Below are 19,207 nucleotides of genomic sequence, written 5' to 3'. Positions count from 1 at the left end.
AAATCAGAGTGACCAGGCACTGACTCAGTTGGGTGGTCGTGCAGGGAAAGCCCCTCGAAGAGGTGACATTTAGGCTGAAGTGTGGAGGGTGAGAAAGAGCCACCCAGGCAAAGAGCAGAGGGGACAGCAGCCCAGGATTATCTTCCAGCAGAGGTAAGAGCACACACACAGACCCCAAGGCAGGAAGAGCAGGGCATGTCCAGAGACCCCCAGGAGAGCAGCATAGCTTGAACCAAATGAGCCAGGAGGTGAGGGGCAGGATGGAAGGGGGGGGAAGCCACCAGGGCAAAGAGTCTAAATTTTCCTACAAGTACAGTGGGAGGTTCTGGACAGTGAAGTGTTGTTTATGTTTTTAAGAGATGACTTCAACTGCTGTGTGAAGATCAACTATCTATGAATTCATCTAAATACTTCTTGTAGCCACTAGTATTTTTAGCCAGTACCCCCTCTGTGCAGAGCAAAACTTCCCTTTATTGGTCTTAAATTTACTGCTTTCAGGTTTCGAGGGGAGCCCCCCTTCTGCCTTGTGTCTGAGGGCTATCAGGCCCCAGAGATCTCTGGTCAAGGTTTTCAGAGTGGTTGAGAGGAAGGTCTCTCAGCTGGCGCCTTACCCACCCTGAGACGTTTCCCCACTTGTGAAGCGAAAATAACGCAAAGTGTCCACCTCAGAGGGGCTCTGAGGGTGAAATGAGATGCAGAGTGGCAGCAAGCGATGATCGATGCCGGCCAGCTCCCAGGAAGATGCCCATGGTGCTGATGCCAATGATGATGGTGATGAGAGAGGATGCTGGGGGCCCTGCTGGGTGATCTTGGGTGTGTCACTGAAGCTCTCCAGCCTGAGCTGAGAAAGCAAATCAAATCAGGGTGTTGCAAAACAAGCCTATAAAATAAGGACGCTGGACCAGATGATCTGAGGGGACCCACCCCCCCCGATGCCCCAGAATCCCCTGATTTACATCCCCTCTTCTTCCTTTCAGCCTACACTATTCTCCTCCCTGCCAGTCTGCTGATCCCTACTGACAGTTGATGAGAGAGGGAGCAACTTGGCCCAGAGAAAACTGGTCTGGAGTCAGGAGGCCTGAGGTTCTAGCTGTGCTGTTATACCAGAGTCCCACGATGGTGCATTTGACTTATTTTCTTTTTTTTCGGTTGTGCCATGCCCAGCATGTGAGATCATAAATCCTAGTTCCCCTACCAGGGATAGAACCCGAGCCCCCTGCATTGGAAGCTTGGAATCCCAACCACTGGACCACCAGGGAAGTCCCTTAGCTTACATTTAAACACACGTAGAAGGAGAAACGGAGAAGGCAATGGCACCCCACTCCAGTACTCTTGTCTGGAAAATCCCATGGACGGAGGAGCCTGGTAGGCTATAGTCCATGGGGTCGCTAAGAGTCGGACACGACTGAGCAACTTCACTTTCACTTTTCCCTTTCATGCACTGGAGAAGGAAATGGCAACCCACTCCAGTGTTCTTGCCTGGAGAATCCCAGGGACAGGGGAGCCTGGTGGGCTGCCGTCTATGGGGTTGCACAGAGTCGGACACGACTGAAGCGACTTAGCAACAGCAGAAGCAGCAGAAGGAGAAAGGAATGACTGCAATGGGCAGGAATCATGGTATGGAGTCACCCTGCTCCCACCATATGAGCACTCATACCTCAAGGGGGACGTGACTTAGTGTGACCTGCCCTGGTCCCCCAGTTGGTCCTACTTGCCCCACATCCAGCAAAGTGTGAGTTCTCACCATGCTCAGGGTGATCCTGGCATTCGGTGGGCTTTTATGCTGCTCTAAATATAAGCCGACCTTTTCATATGGGGGTCAGCAGAAGCCACAGCTATCTGTATCAATACTGGAGAAAGAACCTGCCGCATTTGCTGTCAGCTGATGAATGACCCTGCTTCCTATTTCACTGGAAAAACAGAAGCAATCAGAAGGAAGCCTCCCCCAGACTCCCACCTCACCCTTCGTTCACCAGCCATCCTGAGCATCCTTCCTCTGCTTCTCCCCATTAAGTGGATGCTTGGAGTGTACACTTAAGACCACATCCTCCACTAGGGTGATGCGCTGGGCGCCTCTTGCCCCCTGAGTACCTCCAGCAAGTCCTCTTTGTCTCTCTGACAGCATCAGTTTCTTTCCCTTCTACTGGTTATTCTCATCAACACACAACCATGCTGCAATTTTCCCCATCTTAAACACACACACATACACACACACACACACAGACACACTTCATAAACAGTCAAACTTCTCCAAGAGTTTTCCAGATCGACACTCTGAATTGCTCTTTTCCCTTTCTCCCTCTCTCTCTCTCTTTTTTTTTTTTTATAAGATGTATTGATTTTCACCTGTGCTGGGTCTTCCTTGCTATGTACGGGCTTTCTCCAGTTGCGACGAGCGAGGGCTACTCTCTAGTTTCTGTGAGCGGGCTTCTCATTGCATTGGCTTCTCTTGTCGCCAAGCACAGGCTCTAGAGTACAGGTCTCAGGAGTTGGGGCTCGCAGACTCTAAAGCAAAGGCCCAACAGCTATGGCGCACGGGCTTAGCTGCTCTGAGGCATATGGAATCTTCCTCAACCAGGGATCGAGCCCGTGTCTCCTACACGGGCAGGTGGATTCTTAACCACTAGACCACAAGGGAATCCTGTCTCTTTCACGCTTCAACTCACTCTAGTTGGGCTTTTGCCCACCACCCCACTGGAACTGCTCTTGTCAAGGTCCTCACTGATCCCATGGACCATGCCCAGTGCCACGGTCAGTTCTAGGCATCCTCCTCAGCAGCATCCCAACCAGGTGACTGAGCCCTCCTCCCTGCCCTCATCCTTCTGAGACCTTCCTGGATCCCACTCTCTTGGTTCCCCTCCACCTTAGAAGACACCTTTCCAGTCTCCTTCTCGCTCATCTGTCCCACGTCCACAGGCTAGAATTCCCTGGAACTCGGCCCTTGGACCTCTCTGCTCCTCTGGTCACTCTCCAGGTGCCCTCATCCTTCCTGAGGCTTTAGACACATCCTCATATACTGATGACTGTAGATTTGCTTCTCCAGCCCAGACCTTCCCACTCAGAATCATCTATCTCTACTCAGATATTCAGCAAGAAACCCAAACTTAACATGTCCACGATGGGAACTCTTCATTTTCACCCTCAAACCTGATCTTCCATTGGTCTTCCTGTCTCAGCAAATAGCAACCCCATTCTTACCATTGCTCAGGCTATAACGTGGGTCCTCCTTGACTCCTCTCTCTCACACCCACATCTGAGCCACCGTGAATACCCCAACCCTATCTTCAAAAGACGTCCAGAGGGAATTCCCTAGCAGTCCAGTGGTTAAGACTCGGCGATCTCACTGCCTTGGCCCAGTTTCAGTCTCTGTTCAGTTCAGTCGCTCAGTCGTGTCCGACTCTTTGCGACACCATGGACTGCCGCACGCCAGACCTCCCTGTCCATCACCAACTCCCAGAGTTTACTCAAACTCATGTCCATTGAGTCGGTGATGCCATCCAACCATCTTACTCTCTGTCATCCCCTTCTCCTCCTGCCTTCAATCTTTCCCAGTATCAGGGTCTTTTCAAATGTCAGTTCTTCTCATCAGGTGGCCAAAGGATTGGAGTTTCACCTTCAGCATCAGTCCTTCCAATGAATATTCAGGGTCAACTTCCTTTAGGAGGGACTAGTTGGATCTCCTTGCTGTCCAAGGGACTCTCAAGAGTCTTCTCCAACACCACAGTTCAAAAGCATCAATTCTTCAACACTCAGCTTTCTTTATAGTCCAACTCTCACATCCATACATGACTACTGGAAAAACCATAGCTTTTGCTAGACAGACTTTGTTGGCAAAGTAACGTCTCAGCTTTTTAATATGCTGTCTAGGTTGGTCATAGCTTTTCTTCAATCTCTAGTTAGGGAACTAATAGCCTCATGGTGTGGCCAAAAAAAAAAGAAAAGATATCCAGAATCTGAACTTCTCTACAGCTACTAGCTGTGTCTGAGGCACCGTTTTTTCTTGCTCTGGTCTGTGCGAAAGTCTCCCACTGGGGCTCTGCTTTCTCCCGTGTACCTCCCACCGCATTCCATTCTCCACATTGCAGCCAGCATGATCTTTTAAAATGTGAGTCAAGTCACTTCATTCCTGGAGCTCGCTTCTCACCTGAAGAAAATCTTAACACCTTAGGGAGACCTAGAAGGTCCTACTTAAACTGTGCACAACTCCCTTCACCTTATCTCCTCTGACTTTCAGCTCCCTCACTTCAGCTACCCTGGCATCTCTGCTGCTCTGCGAGCAGCCAGGCACAACTGCACCTCAGGGCCTTTGCACTCGCTGTTCCCGTCCCTCTGGCTCATTTATCCATCTGCAGGGCTCACTTCTGCTCATTGATAAAGAGGCCTTTATGTGAGGCCTGGCCACCTTACGTAAAATAGCACCCTGTCCTCCCCACTCATCTCTGCCACGTTCAAGCCCCCTCTCCTGCTTCACTCTTCTTCCTAGCACTCATCATTATCAAACAGACATACTAAGCATTTTCTTGTTATTTGTCATCTGTCTCACCTGTAGAATGTCAGCCCCACAAAAGCAAAGACTTTGTTTCATCCTCTTCCCTATTATCCAGAACAGTGCTTGGCTCTTAGTGGCTGCTGAATTCATATGCCTTAAATGAATGAAAGTGTGCGATTAACTCAGAAACCTTTTGCTAGTACCCACTAGGCCATCTTCCAGAAGGATTTTCAAGCATTTGCTTGTTCAGCAAACATTTATTGGGTATTGTATTTATGTGCCTATTGAAAAACCCAGCCTCCAGTAAGGTGAATGTCCACCGTGTTCTCTGTGTCATGGCCCTCACTAGGCTCTGCTGGTGAGATGCAGAAACCATCTATTCAACATGAATATGTTGAACATCAGCCAAGTGCTATCGCTCCAGGGTCTGAAATTCAGAAAGGAGCCGTCAAGGACTTCCCTGGCTGTCCAGTCATTAAGACTTGGTGTTTTCACTGCCATGGGCCTGGGTGTGATCCCTGGTCTGGGAAGTAAAATCTGGCAAGCCTGGATGGTCCGAACAAAACAAAAAGTCACCAGAAACAAAAAAACAAAAACAAAAAGCAGAGGTCAAAGTAAGAGCATCTCTGGAGAGAGAAGCAGAGATGAAAATAAATAATGTAGATATACAATTGCCCTAAAAGTAAAAATATTGGTGAGGACATGAAATCACCAGTCTAGGAACTTACCATCAGGAGATTATCACCCAAAGACAAAAAGACACACGGACATTCACTGAACATTTTTTTCCCTTTATAATGAAAACTTGGAAATACCCGTGTCCAACCATAGTGGTTTGGTTGTGAAAAATTATGATAGATTCATACAATGGATGCTAAGGGGCCATAAGCGTGATGTTGTGGAAGAACATTTAGTGAAACTTTAAAAAAATTTTATTTTATTTTTTTAGTGAAAAAAATTTTTAAATGACAGCTGCTGTGTTGTTTCAAAATATTTATTTTTGTTTTAAAATTTATTCGCTGTATGGGGTCTTAGTTGCATGTGGGATCGAGTTGCCTGACCAGGAATTGAACCCAGGCCGCCTGCATTCAGAGCTCTGAGTCTTAGCCATTGGAAGTCCCTATTTAGTGAAACTTGATAAAGATATTTGCAATATACTATTAAAAGTAAAAAAATTTAAAAAACAGATTGCAAAACAATATGTATGTTATTCCTACATACACGTATTTGTATGAGCTTAGCTTCAGGAGGATGTTTAGAAAGAGAGCTCCCATATGTTTAAATTGGGGGAGGGGGTTCAACTGTTGAAGTGGTAGGTGTGTGGGTGTTTATTATGCTACTTTTTCAAACTTTCTACACATTTGAAAAAAATCTTACCGAAAAAAGTTGAAAGAAAATGTGGCTATTTTGGAATAGAATGATTTAGGGAGATTTTTGTTTGTTTGTTTGTAGTTTCATTAAATTTCTACAATGAGCATCTACTACTTTTACAAAAATGATGAAATGATTTAAAAATAAAAGATAGCCTGGGAATTTCTGGGTTAGGATTTGGTGCTTTCACTGCCGGGGTCTGGGTTCAACCCCTGGCCGGGGAACTAAAATCCTACAAGCTGTGTGGCTTGGATGAAATATAAATAAATATTAATAAATAAAAAATTGCTCATCATACAAAGTGTTTATTATTTTTTTAAAAAAAAGAATAGTTGCCTTGATAGTTTAAAATCAAAAAGGAAAGACAATACCAATTCTTGCAAATAGAGAATTGGGTATATAAATTATGAAAGTCATAGAAAGACTGTGCAACTGTTTAAAAAGGTGTTATAAAAAAGATATTTATAGTACTTTGATAAGTGAAAAAACAGGCCATAAAATCGTCTGTATGGTATTAACTCATTTTCAAAAAAAACAACGTATAACACCCACCCAGAGAAACAGCTGGAAATATCCACTCCAAAACGTTAGCAGTAGTTTTCTTTGGGAAATGGAATTACAGGTTTTTTTTCCCTCCTTCCTATTGCTTATTTGTATGTCATTAGTCAGTTTTGTCCAATAGAACTTTGTGAGGTGATGGAAATGTTTTATATCTGCCCTGTCCAATACGGTAGCCGCTAGCCACATGTGGCGACTGAGCACTTGATATGTAGCTAGCGAAACTGAAGAACTAAATTTTAAATTTTACTTAATTTTAATTCATTTAAATCTAAATGACCACATGTAGTAAGTGGCTTTTGCATCGGGTGGCACAGTTCTGAAGTGTTTACAAAGAACACGCACTGGCTTTGCAAAGAGGAAAAGGAGCTTTTCTGGACTTCCTGGCTGGTCCAGTGCTTAAGAAGTCGCCTGTCAATGCAGGGGATGTAGGTTCAGTCCCTGGTCCGGGAGGATTCCACATGCTGCAGGACAACTAAGCCCATGTACCATAGCTACTGAGCTGTACTCCTAGAGCCCATACTTTTCTTTCTTGTTTGTTTTGTTTGTTCATTTGCTTTGCCATGCTGCTTGCAGAGTTCCCTTGAGATCTCAGCAAAAGGCAGTGAATGCAAGGGCTTTGCAAACTGTAAAGTGCCATGCTCCTGTTGGTGGGAATGTAAATTGATACAGCCACTACGGAGAACAGTATGGAGATTCCTTTAAAAAACAAAGAGTAAAACTACCATAGGACCCAGGAATCCCACTACTTGGCATAAACCCTGAGAAAACCATAAATGAAAACGACATGTATCCCAACATTCCTTGCAGCACTGTTTACAATAGCTAGGACATGGAAGCAACCTAGATATCTGTTGACAGATGATTGGATAAAAAAGCTGTGGTACATATATACAATAGAATATTACTTGGCCATAAAAAGGATGCATTGTAGTCAGTTCTAACATGGTGGATGAATCTAAAGCCTATTATACTGAGTGAAGTAAGTCAGAAAGAGAAAAACAGATATCATATATTAACAGATATACATGGAGTCTAGAAAGATGGTACTGATGAACCTATTTGCAGGGCAACAATGGAGACTCAGACATAGAGGGCAGACTTATGGACACAGTCGGGGAAGGAGAGGATGGGATGAATTGAGGGTAGCATGGAAACATATACATTACCATATATAAAACAGACAGCCAGTGGGAATTTGCTGTATGATGCAAGGAGCTTAAAGTGGTGCTCTGTGACTACCTAGAGGGGTGGGATAGGGTGGGAGGAGGGAGGGAGATTCAAGAAGGAGGGAACATTAAGTATACCATGGCTGATTCATGTTGATGTATGGCAGACACCAAGACAATATTGTAAAGCAATTATCCTCCAACTAAAAAGTTAATTTTGAAGAAAATATAAAGCACTGTGCTCAGGAGATGTGGCTGTACGTGACTCTCCTTCCTCTTGCCCAGGCCCTTTTTTTCCCCACCTCCTTCTGGACTTTGATATGGAAACTTGATGAGAGAAAGCACCTCCTAGGGACCCCTGGAGGGTGGAGAGAGTGTCCTGGGGTCTGCTCTCTGCAGCTAGGGAGGCATTCATTTGCTCTTGCAGTCATTCAACAGCCTTTGCACGCCCTCCCTCTCCTGACCAGGCCCTGCACTAGGCCCCGGGTATAGAGGGGTCATGACATGTGAAATCTGCCCGCATGGAGATGAGCCAGGCTTGGGAGGCTTAGAGCGAAGGGTCAAAGGGTGTGGACACAGAAGGCCTGGGTTCGTGCCCCAGCTCAGCCTCCTCTGGGCAGGCCACTTCATGTTCCCAAACCTTCATTTTTTTCTTGTATGAAAGTGGGAAACTGACCAACCTAGACAGCATATTAAAAAGCAGAGGCATTACTTTGCCAACAAAGGTCCGTCCAGTCAAAGCTATGGTTTTTCCAGTAGTCATGTATGGATGTGAGAGTTGGACTATAAAGAAAGCTGAGGGCCGAAGAATTGATGCTTTTGAACTGTGGTGTTGGAGAAGACTCTTGAGAGTCCCTTGGACTGCAAGGAGATCCAACCAGTCCATTCTAAAGGAAGTTGACCCTGAATATTCATTGGAAGGACTGATGCTGAAGGTGAAACTCCAATCCTTTGGCCACCTGATGCAAAGAACTGACCCATTTGAAAAGACCCTGATGCTGGGAAAGATTGAAGGCGGGAGGAGAAGGTGACAACAGAGAATGTGATGGTTAGATGGCATCACCAACTCAATGGACATGAGTTTGAGCAAGTTCTGGGAGTTGGTGATGGACGGGGAGGCCTGGCGTGCTGCAGTCCATGGGGTCACAAAGAGTCGGATATGACTAAGCGGCTGAACTGAACTGAACTGAACTGCTCATTAGGGGCTCATTAGGTCTGGGAAAGCAAATTGCAAAGGCCTGCAGAGATGTTCATGGTCAAACACCATGCTCTCCTGGGGAATAAGTGGGCGATTCAATGTAGATAATATTATTGTTAATATTTTATCGTAGATTCTGTTTGAAGATTTATTTATTTTATTTTTTGGCTGTGGTGGGTGTTCATTGCTGCACGAGGGCTTTCTCTAGTTGCGGAGAGTAGGGGCTACTCTTCATGGGGGTGCTGGGGCTTCTCACTGCGGTGGCTTCTCTTGTCGCCAAGCACAGGCTTGAGGTGCATGGCCTGGGTAGTTGTGGCTCACAGACTTAGCTGCTCAGTGGCATGTGGGATCTTCCCAGACCAGTGACCGAACCAGTGTCCCTTGCATTGCAAGGTGGATTCTTAACCGCTGGACCACCAAGGGAGCCTCAGATTCTTTCATTTTGTTTGCTTTTGTCTTATTTAAATATTTATTTATTTGTATCAGGTCTTAGACTCCATGTGCATGCGGGACCTTTCCTTGCGGCCTGCAGGCTTTCCTAGTTGCAGCCCTTGGTCTTCTCCCTAGTTGGGGCCCTCAGGCTCAGTAGTTGCAGCAAATGGGCTTAGTTGTCCCACGGCCTGTGGGATCTTAGTTCAGCCAGCAGGGATTGAACCCGCACCCCCTTCATTGGAAGGCAGGTTCTTAACCACTAGACCACCAGTGAAGTCCCCACAGCTTCTTTTTTGTTGTTGTTGCTGTTTAGTTGCTCAGTTGTGTCCAAGTCCTTGCGACCCCATGGACTGTAACCCGCCAGGCTCCTCTGTCCATGGGGATTTTCCAGGCAAGAATACCAGGGTGGGTCGCCATGCCCTCCACCAGAGGATATCTTCCCAACCCAGAAACTGAACCTGCGTCTCTAATGCCTCCTGCATTGACAGGCAGGTTCTTTACCACTGAGCCACCTGGGAAGCCCCCAAGGGATATTAAGCACAATTAAAGTATCAACCTTAGGAAGGCCAGAAAAATATGTCACCATGCATTCATGGGACATGTACTGACCCTCTGTGGTGTTTCAAGCCAAGGTGGGGTAGGAGTCTGTCTGGAAATACAGACCTGGATTATGTCCCTCCCCTTGGAAGGGGGCAGAGGGCAGAGGAGACACGGGGAACCGGACAAACTGCGTCCGGCCGGTCCACGGCTAGTTGTCAGGTCACTAGGGACGCAATGGAACCAGACAGCCTCCGCTCTCAGGAAGCTTTCAGAGGAAGTGAGGGAGGCAGATATTCATCAAATAGCCACCCAGATATATAATTACTGACTGCGATAAGGTTAAGAGGAGGAAGTGCTGGGTGCTATGAAGGCATATCGTAAGGGATCTTGATCTGGTGGTGGTAGGAGGGTCAGAGATGTCTCTGAGGACCTGACGGGGTTTTAATAAGAGGTAGAGGGGTGCAGAAAGAGGGTCCGGGTGGAAGAAACCGTGTATGCGAAGTCCGAGGTGGGAGGGGGATGAACGCTTCTGAGTCCAGGGTGGCTGGAACCACTGGGCAGAAGAGATGGGTTATGTTATGTGGTTGGGGGAGGGCAGAGCCCAGAGGGTCCAGTGGACCCTGCTTGGGAGCCAGTGAAGGGCCTGAGGGGAGGGGCGGTGAGGGTAGTCATTTCATCCTGGGCATGAACTCTGAAGGGTCAGGGTGGGCACAAGAGTGGCTGATATAAGGGCAGTGGCTTTGGGGATGCAGACGGGGAGAGATGTGAGAGCCGTATGGAAGGTAAATAACTTGGTATTGGATTTTCCCTTGGCTGGGGGTGGCAGGAGGAATTCTAACGTGAGTAGCTCTGTGAGCAAGGAGTTCTGATTAAAGTGGACTTGAGGGGCCTGGAGCAGGTGGAGAGGATCTTCCCCGGCTAGGGAACAGGTTGCAGCATCCCTGGTGGAGAGACGAGGGAAAGACAGTCTCTGCGGACAAACCCAAGGAGCAAAACGTGTGTGCTTGCTTGGCCAGCATGCTGTGAAATGAAACTAACATTTGCTGAATACTGGCGGTTGGCCTGGCCCTATTCCAAAGGCTTTACCTTCACCACCTCATTTAATCCCTACTCCTGCCCTACAAGATTGGAGGTTTTCTCACTCCCATTTTATAGATGAGAACACTGAGGCACAAAGAGGCTCTGCTGCTAGGCCTGAACTCCAGCCAGGCTAACTCCAGAGCTGCCTTAGGGCCATGGTGTCAAACTGTTTTTGTAGTTTGGGGTGACTAGAGCCTGGAAGAGTTAGAGAGGCAGGAGGGTTGAGGCCAAGGCTGGAGAGATGGGCTGGGACCAAACCCTGAAGGGCTGTCTGTGTTCAGCTGGGGGATCTGGACTTCATTTAGCAGAATAGGTAGCATGTTCTTAGGGTGAGGATGTTGTGATCAGATGTGCTTTTTTGAGAGTCACTCTAGGACCACAGGGTGAATAAAGCCAGAGGGGATGGGGAGACAGGTAAGGGAGAGGCCACTGGAACAGCTGAGGGCAGGAACTCTAAGGTTTGGGCAGGGGGGTACCCCAACCAGACAGTTCCAGGTTCCATTCAACAGGGTGGCTGGCAGGTGGGATGTGAGGGAAGAGCAATCAAACTTGAGGGACTGAATGATGCTGATTATTTTATTCATTCAGAGATCACACTTCTGTTGAGCACCTACTAAGTGCCAGGTCCTGAGCAAAGTGCTGAGAACACAGGTGGGATTGCTGGTCTGAAGAAGCCAAGAAGAGAGAGGTGGGAAATGATGAAACAGGAGAAGGAGGGGGATGCGATGATGAGTTTGGTTGGGGGTGCTCTGCCTGAGAGGGACCGGTGGTAGCCATGTGGCAATGTCCAATCGGGCTCTGGAGAGCGAGTTCAGGACTTTGGAGAGAGGTAGAATTTGAGATACACGGCTTGGAAAATCAAATCTTGAGCACTGCCTTATATCCCTCCCTTGAAAGAGAAGACGTCATGTGGTTTATTGCCAGCTTATTGTTTACTTCTCTGGCTTGCATTCAAATATTTAATAACAAAATCAAAGTTTGTGGGGAGGCGGGGAACAGTTCCTAAAAAATTATCAAATTGTACACTTAAAATGGTTAGATTTTTATGATACATAAATTAGAGCTCAATAAAGTTTAAACATATGATTATGATTGGCTGGGGGAGGGAGTCTCAAGTTTTTTAGGAAGTCAGGAAACCTGGATGGGAAGAACATTCCACACAGAGGGCAGGAGTGAAGTCTGGTGCAGCTGGACCTAGCTAATGCAGTGTGGCTGAATCTGGGCCACATGGGAGGGAAGGGGAGCTGGCGCCTCTCTGAAGCCAGCTGAACGGATCACATCACTGAGCACTGACCCCCTGCAGGTGCTGCAGAAGTCTTTCATCCTAGATGGAATCAATGCTAGATGGAATCAGCCAATCATCCTAAATGGAATCATCCTAGATGGAATCAGGCAACCCCCGAAGGAAAGGTGCCATCAGCACTCTATAGATGGGAAAACTGAAGTTCAGAGAGGTTAAGCCAGTTACCCAAAGTCACACTGCCTTGATTAAAGGGGTAGAATCAGTCCTTTGGCCACCTAATGCGAAGAACTGACTCATTGGAAAAGACCCTGATGCTGGGAAAGATTGAAGGCGGGAGGAGAAGGGGACTACAGAGGACGAGTTGGATGGCATCACCGACTCAATGGACATGAGCTTGAGTAAACTCCGGGAACTGGTGATGGACAGGGAGGCCTGGCATGCTGCAGTCCGCGGGGTCGCAAAGAGTCGGAGACGACTGAGCAACTGAACTGAACTGAACTGAATCAGTCCAGTCTGGATCTGTCAGCTCTAAAGTCTGGCTCTTAATGAACACTCTAGATCCAGTTTTGCCCGCTTCAACAAACATCCCCAACCAAGCAGAGGCAGGCTGCCGCGCGGCTGGGACCTGGAGCCTGGGTGCAGGGAGGCGAGGCGGGTGCTACGATGGCCCCACCTGCTGGCCAAACGTGGAACTTGGCTGGCTCCTTCCCAGCACAATTCTCTTTTTCTACCCCTCTTCTCGGCAGCAGCAGCAGCAGCAGCAGCAGCAGCAGCACCCCTCTTCTCAACAGTTTCCTCCCAACCGTCCTGGGAGGCTAGTGGGCAGGGATTGTTGGCTGGCTTCAGTTAACCATGAGGAGCCCAGAGCTCAGAGAGAAGTGACTTCTCCAAGATGTCTCGGAGATGTGGAAGAGGACCCCAGATTCAAATCCCTGTCCGTGAGATGCCCTTCACCTCCCAGCTGCCCTTCCCTCCACCCCCGTGTGGCCTTCGTTCCCAGAGTGTCCCCCGGAGGGTGTCTAGGCCAATCCCCTCTCTTTCTGGTTCACAGATGGGAATCTAGTCAGGTAGTGACCCAAGCTGCCCAGGTTTGTCCCTGCGGGATGAGGCCTTGCAGGGGTCACCCCAGGGTCTGCATGGGGTTTTCTAGGCAGAAGGCCCTTCCCCTTGGGAAATGGCTGTCCCTTCCTCCTTCCCTAACCCCCCAGGTCTTCTGGTCTCAGGTTCAGGGAGGAGGAAAGGGAGAAAAAGAAGGGAGAGTGGGTAGAAGGTGGCTGGGGAGGGGGGTGGGGCAGTGAGCTAGGAGGGGAGGCAGAGACAGGGGCCCTACAGAAGGCAGAAGGGAGCGGTCAGAGCCAGGCCAGGGTGAGGGGTAAAGACAGCAAGGGCCCTAAGCTGAGCTACTGCTGTTGAGGGACAGACGGGAGGTAGGTGCTTTGGGAGGGACATCACCCCTAACCCTGTCGATGACCCTGAGAGGCGGGAAGGATGACTTACCCCTCATTTACACTGAGGAGCAGCGGTATCAGAGGGCTGGAGTGATGTGCCCTGCCCGAGGTTATGCACAAGTGAGCCTGATGCGGGAATCTGAACACAGGAAGCGTGACTCCAGGAGAAAGGGACTGATGGAAAGCAGACACACTCTCCAGACGTCAGGCTGGGAGCAGGGAGCGAACGGTCCTGTGGCCCTGTGACGTGTGTGACATGTATGTGTGATATGTGTGTGTGACGTGCCGTGTCTGAGTGTGTGACGGGGAGGGAGCACGGCTGAGAGACGGCTGTCACACCTCAGTGACGACCCTGGAGCATGTGTTGTCTGACTGTGGCTGAGCATGGTGGGTTTGGTGAAGGGCCTGAAAGACTGCTTCCCTGGGCTGACTCCTCGTCACCCTTCCCAGCTCACCTTAAACATCGCCTCCTCAGCCTTCCCTGGTGGCCCAGCAGTTAAGAATCCACCTGCCGATGCAGGGGACACGGGTTCAATCCCTGGTCCAGGAAGATCCCGCGTGCCACAGGGCAGCTAAACACGTCACCACAACTCCTGAGCCAGTGCTCTGGAGCCCAAATACTGAGGCCCACGCACCCCAGAGCCCTGCTCTGCAACAAGAGAAGCCTCCACAATGAGAAGCCCGTGCACCACAACTAGAGAGGAACCCCTGCTCGCTGAAACTAGAGAAAGCCTGTGTGCAGCAGCAAAGACCCAGCACAGCCAAAACAAATAAAGAATGTTTTTAATTAAAAAAAAGTCACCTCCTCTGAGCAGCCCTCCCGCATTGCTAAAATGGCATCAGATCCCCACGTTATACACTTGCAATATTTCTCCTGTTGAACTCTCATCCTGTGTGTTAGTGGTTCAGTTCAGTTGCTCGATCGTGTCCGACTCTTTGCAACCCCATGGACTGCAGCACACAAGGCTTCCCTGTCCATCACCAACTCCTGGAGTCTACTCAAACTCAGGTCCATTTAGTTGGTGATACCATCCAACCATCTCATCCTCTGTCATCCCCTTCTCCTCCCACCTTCAATCTTTCCCAGAATCAGAATCTTTTCAAATGAGTCAGTTCTTCTCATCAGGTCGCCAAAGTATTGGAGTTTGAGCTTCAGCATCAGTCCTTCCAATGAATATTCAGGACTAATTTCTTTTAGAATGGGTTGGTTTGATCTCCTTGCTGTCCAAGGGACTCTCAAGAGTCTTCTCCAACACCACAGTTCAAAAGCATCAATTCTTTGGCGCTCAGCTTTCTTTATAGTCCAACTCTCACATCCATACATGACTACTGGAAAAACCATAGCTTTGACTAGACAGACTTTTGTTGGCAAAGTAACATCTCTGCTTTTTAATATGCTGTCTAGGTTGGTCATAACTTTATATTTAAGTCTTTATATTTAAATCAGTAAATACAAATCTGCCTCTGACCCAGTGGGGATTGGTAATGGGCAGGTAACAAAACTCTAGATAAAACTAGACATGTGGGACGGATGGCAGAGAGAGCCACTGGCCTTGAACACTCAATGTCTCCTGAGCTCCAGGCTGTGGGTTTTATTGAGAGAATGGAAGGTGGTGGTTAATCCTCGAGTGGGTTCATTGGAGTTTTATCAAGCCAGCTTCCATGGGGTCTGCTTCATATGCATTTTTCCACCCTCTTCTCCAGCCTGTGAGGGTCAAGATAGTGTTCTTGACTCCTGCTATTTCCCCAGCACTTTACACAAAACCTCACATATGCTCCTGGCATCAGGTAAACACTTGCTGAAAAAAAATGAGCGAATGAATGAAGCTCGTGGGTTTGGACACAGGCTGGGGAGGCCAGGTTTATTGTGAGGGCGTGCGGCAAGGAGACCCAAGCTTCACTGGCGTCATGTGGTAGCAGGGGGCCGCCAGGACACTTATAGCCCCCTCTGCAATGGCCTCTCCTAGAGTAGCATGGGGGGGGTGGCGCATCTAGGGGCCCTGAGACAGCACCTCTGTGCTGGGCTGGCTTCCCTGAAAGGCTGCTGGGAAGGAAAACCTGGAGAAGGCAAGAAGCGGGTCCCCCTTCTCCCCGCTCCCAACTCCAGATGGCTGGGCCCCTCTTTGCCCACCCCCTTCCTGGGGAAACCGAGGAGGTTCAGCAGCCCATCCTGGGGCCATGGGCCAGGCTACCCACCAGCACCTGGCCAGGTACTGTTCTTGAGACTGTCACCTGAAGCATTTTTGGGAACAGTGGCAATAGAAATAGAACACTCCTCCCCAGCCCCCACTCCCATACCTGATGGGGAAGTAGCACTTAGGGAGGAAATGACTGTGGGGGAGAAGGCAGTGGATGAATTCACAGATGAATACCTAATCTTTATCGCATTTCCCGTGCGCCAGGTATTTCTTCACACTTCACCAGCATTAATCCCTTAATCCTCATACAAGGCCATGCCTGTTTTGTCATAAAGAAGAGGCGTCTCGGGCACAGCAGAGCACACAGCTTGTATAAGGGGTGGAGCTGGGATTTGAACCCAGACAGTCTGGCTACAGAGAGGGTGTCCCTAACCACGCTGCCACATACTTGTATTATCTGGTCAGCAGCCTCTTTCCCTTTGCTGTGTCATGAGGGAGGATCAGCATCTTAGACTTGCTGCAGTTGGTTCAGCTCAGCATTTTCTGATCACTTACAGGTGCTGGGATGGAATGGGAGGCCACAGAGACTTCCCTGGTGGTCCAGAGGTTAAGACTCCACACTCCCAATACAGCAGGCCCCAGGTTCGATCCCTGGTCAGGGAACTAGATCCCACATGGCACAACTTAAAGAGTTTGCCTGCCAGGGCTGAAGATCACGCACGCTGCAACTAAGACTGGTGCAGACCAATAAGTAAATATTAAAAAAAAAGAAAAGGAGGCCACAAGAGCTCTCAGTCTGTCTCACTGTCTTTCAGTGAGACAGATACATGAAAATCCACACTAGCAATCGGTGGGTTCAACGATAGTATTTCTACAAGGCACAGAGGAGGGGAAGATATATCTGAGGACAGATTTGACTGAAAGCTGGATGACTGGCTCAAAGAGAATGAATGTGAGCTGAACAGGGTCTTGAAGGATGAATAGGAGTTGGCTCGGCCAAGAAGGAGAAAGAACACTCCAGAGAGAGAGAAGAGCATGTGCAAAGACAAGGAGGCATGAAACCCCATGGGAGGCTCAGAGCAGAAAGTAGGCAGTAAAACTGGAGCATGAAGAGGGGGAGGGGGTGGTGTGAGGATGTTTACAGGAATCAGGGTTCTTGACTCTGCAGCTAATGGCAGTCCTTACTGGGCAAGGTTGAAAAACCAGCTGTGTGGACTTGGACAAGCTCCTTTCCTTCTCTGAGCCTCTACTTCATTTTCTATAAATTGGGATGCAATAAAAACTTCCCCATAGGACTCTGTGTGTGCGCATGCACACTCTGTTGTTCAGTCTTGCCTGACTCTTTGCAACCCCGTGGACTGTAGCCCACCAGGCTCTTCTGTCCATGGGACTTCCCAGGTAAGAATACTGAAGTGGGTTACCTTTTTCCGACCCAGGGATTGAACCCGCATCTCCTGGGTGTCCTGCACTGGCAGGCGGATTCTTCACCACTGAACCACCTGGGAAGTTCCCCATAGGATTGTAGTGAGAGTGAAATGAAGTAATAGCTGTTAGGTGCCTGAAACAAAGTGCTCAATAAATGTGAGTAGTTGTTATTGCTACAATGAGTACGTGTAAAACACATACTTTTAAAAAAAGCAACAAGCAGATCTTCTTAGAGATGGAATCCCAGAAGAGAGGGAGGAACTCAGTGGATCAGATATAATGAATAAACAAAGCTGAGTTATTTACGGTTTTCCTCTGCCAAACTTCAAGGTAAAGTTCATAGTTTTGTGTTAAACTCCCAGGAGCATCCCAAACCAGGGAACATGAGAAGAAAGCCAGTGTCTCCAATAACCCTGGAGTTTTGTTTCAAAGCATTTACAGAGTTATGTGTCAATCTGTGCAATTTATCTTTTTAACTTTTTCTTGAAGTATAATAAACACACACGAGAGCACACAAATCCTAAGTGTACAGCTGAATGCACAGACGCAAAATAAACATACCAGCACAGTCCAAGCCCAGACAAAGAAACAGACATGATGAGCATGACCAGCACCCAACCCTAGAGTCCTCTTTCTCACCCCTCCCAGTCACTGCCTCTCCCCACAGGTAGTTACTACTGGGTAATTCTTTAGTTATCCACGTGGAAAGCACCGGTATCCCCTATGTATTATTTTCCTGTCTTAAGGAAGTACCACAAACTTGGTGCTTTAAAACAATAGAAGTTTATTCTCTCGTAGTTCTGGAGGCCAGAAGTCCAAACTCAAGGTGTTGGCAGAGTCGATTCCTTCTGAAGATTCTTTGGGGATGGGGGGGTCCCATTCCATGCCCCTCTCCTGGCTTCTGGTGACTTCTGGCAGGACCCTTGGTGTCCTTGAGAAGGTGACTGGTCTCCAGTCTCTGTTGCCTCCACAAGGCCTTTTTCTCTGTGCCTTTCTGAGTCCTGTTTTGTTTTACAAGAACATTCTCATTGGATTTAGGCATCCCCCCTGCAATCCAGTCTGGGGCTTCCCTGGTAGCCTAGCTGGTAAAGAATCTGCCTGCAATGAAGGAGATTCTGGTTTGATTTCTGGTTTGGAAAGTTACCCTGGAGAAGTGATAGGCTAACCACTCCAGTATTCTTGGGCTTCCCAGGTGGCTCAGACATTAAAGAATCCGCCTGCAACGCGGGAGACCTGGGTTCCATCCCTGGGTTGGGAAGATCGCCTGGAGGAGGGCATGGCAACCTGCTCCAGTATTCTTGCCTGGAGAACCCCATGGACAGAGGAGCCTGGCAGGCTACAGTCCATGGGGTTGCAGAGAGTCGGACATGACTGAGTGACTAAGAATAGCACCGCACAGAGCAATCCAGTGTGATCCCATCTCCATCTTTATTTTAATTATATCTGCAAAGACCCAAATAAGGTCACATTCTGAGGTTTCCAGTGGGCATGAATTTAGGGGGAGACGCTTGTCAGCCCTCTACACCCTACAAGACTGCAAGCCCCAGGGCCAGGGGTACCATTCGTGTTCCCCAGAACCTAGCCCAGGGCCTGGCATCCAAGAGCTGCTCACGAAATGCTGGCTGACTAGACGAATAAGCAATACAACTTCACATCACACGCACCAGCACTGAACGCCTGACACGTGGTGGGTGGTCAGCAATTGATTGATGAGCAAATGAGGTCTGAACATGGGTTTAGGATGAACACAGAGGGTAGAAATGACAATAGGTGCTATTCCCTGGGCACTTTGTGCTTCCTGGTTTCTGTGCCTAGCTCTGCTTAATCTCATTTTACATGTCAGGAGGGAGACTGCACGTCCCTGTTTACATGGGACAGTCCCAGTTTGCAGGTACCGTCCCAGCACAGTGAGTGTTTCATTCTCACTCTCCTCTGATGCCACAGATAAGGCCACTGAGGCTCTCAAAGGTCCTGAGGGAGTAAATCCAGTACTTGATTTGCACATTCACAGGCTCTGAAGCCCTTGCCCTCAACTGCTAGTAGCGGTGGGGTGGTGGATTAGGCGGGGCTTCCCAGGTGGCTCAGGGGTAAAGAATCCACCTGCCAATGCAAGAGA

The sequence above is a fragment of the Giraffa tippelskirchi genome, chromosome 3 (genome assembly GCF_054371585.1).
Source record: "Giraffa tippelskirchi isolate mGirTip1 chromosome 3, T2T-mGirTip1v1.2.pri, whole genome shotgun sequence".
NCBI lineage: Eukaryota > Metazoa > Chordata > Mammalia > Artiodactyla > Giraffidae > Giraffa > Giraffa tippelskirchi.
The sequence above is the reverse complement of the archived record's forward strand: the minus strand, read 5'-3'. Positions refer to the sequence as shown.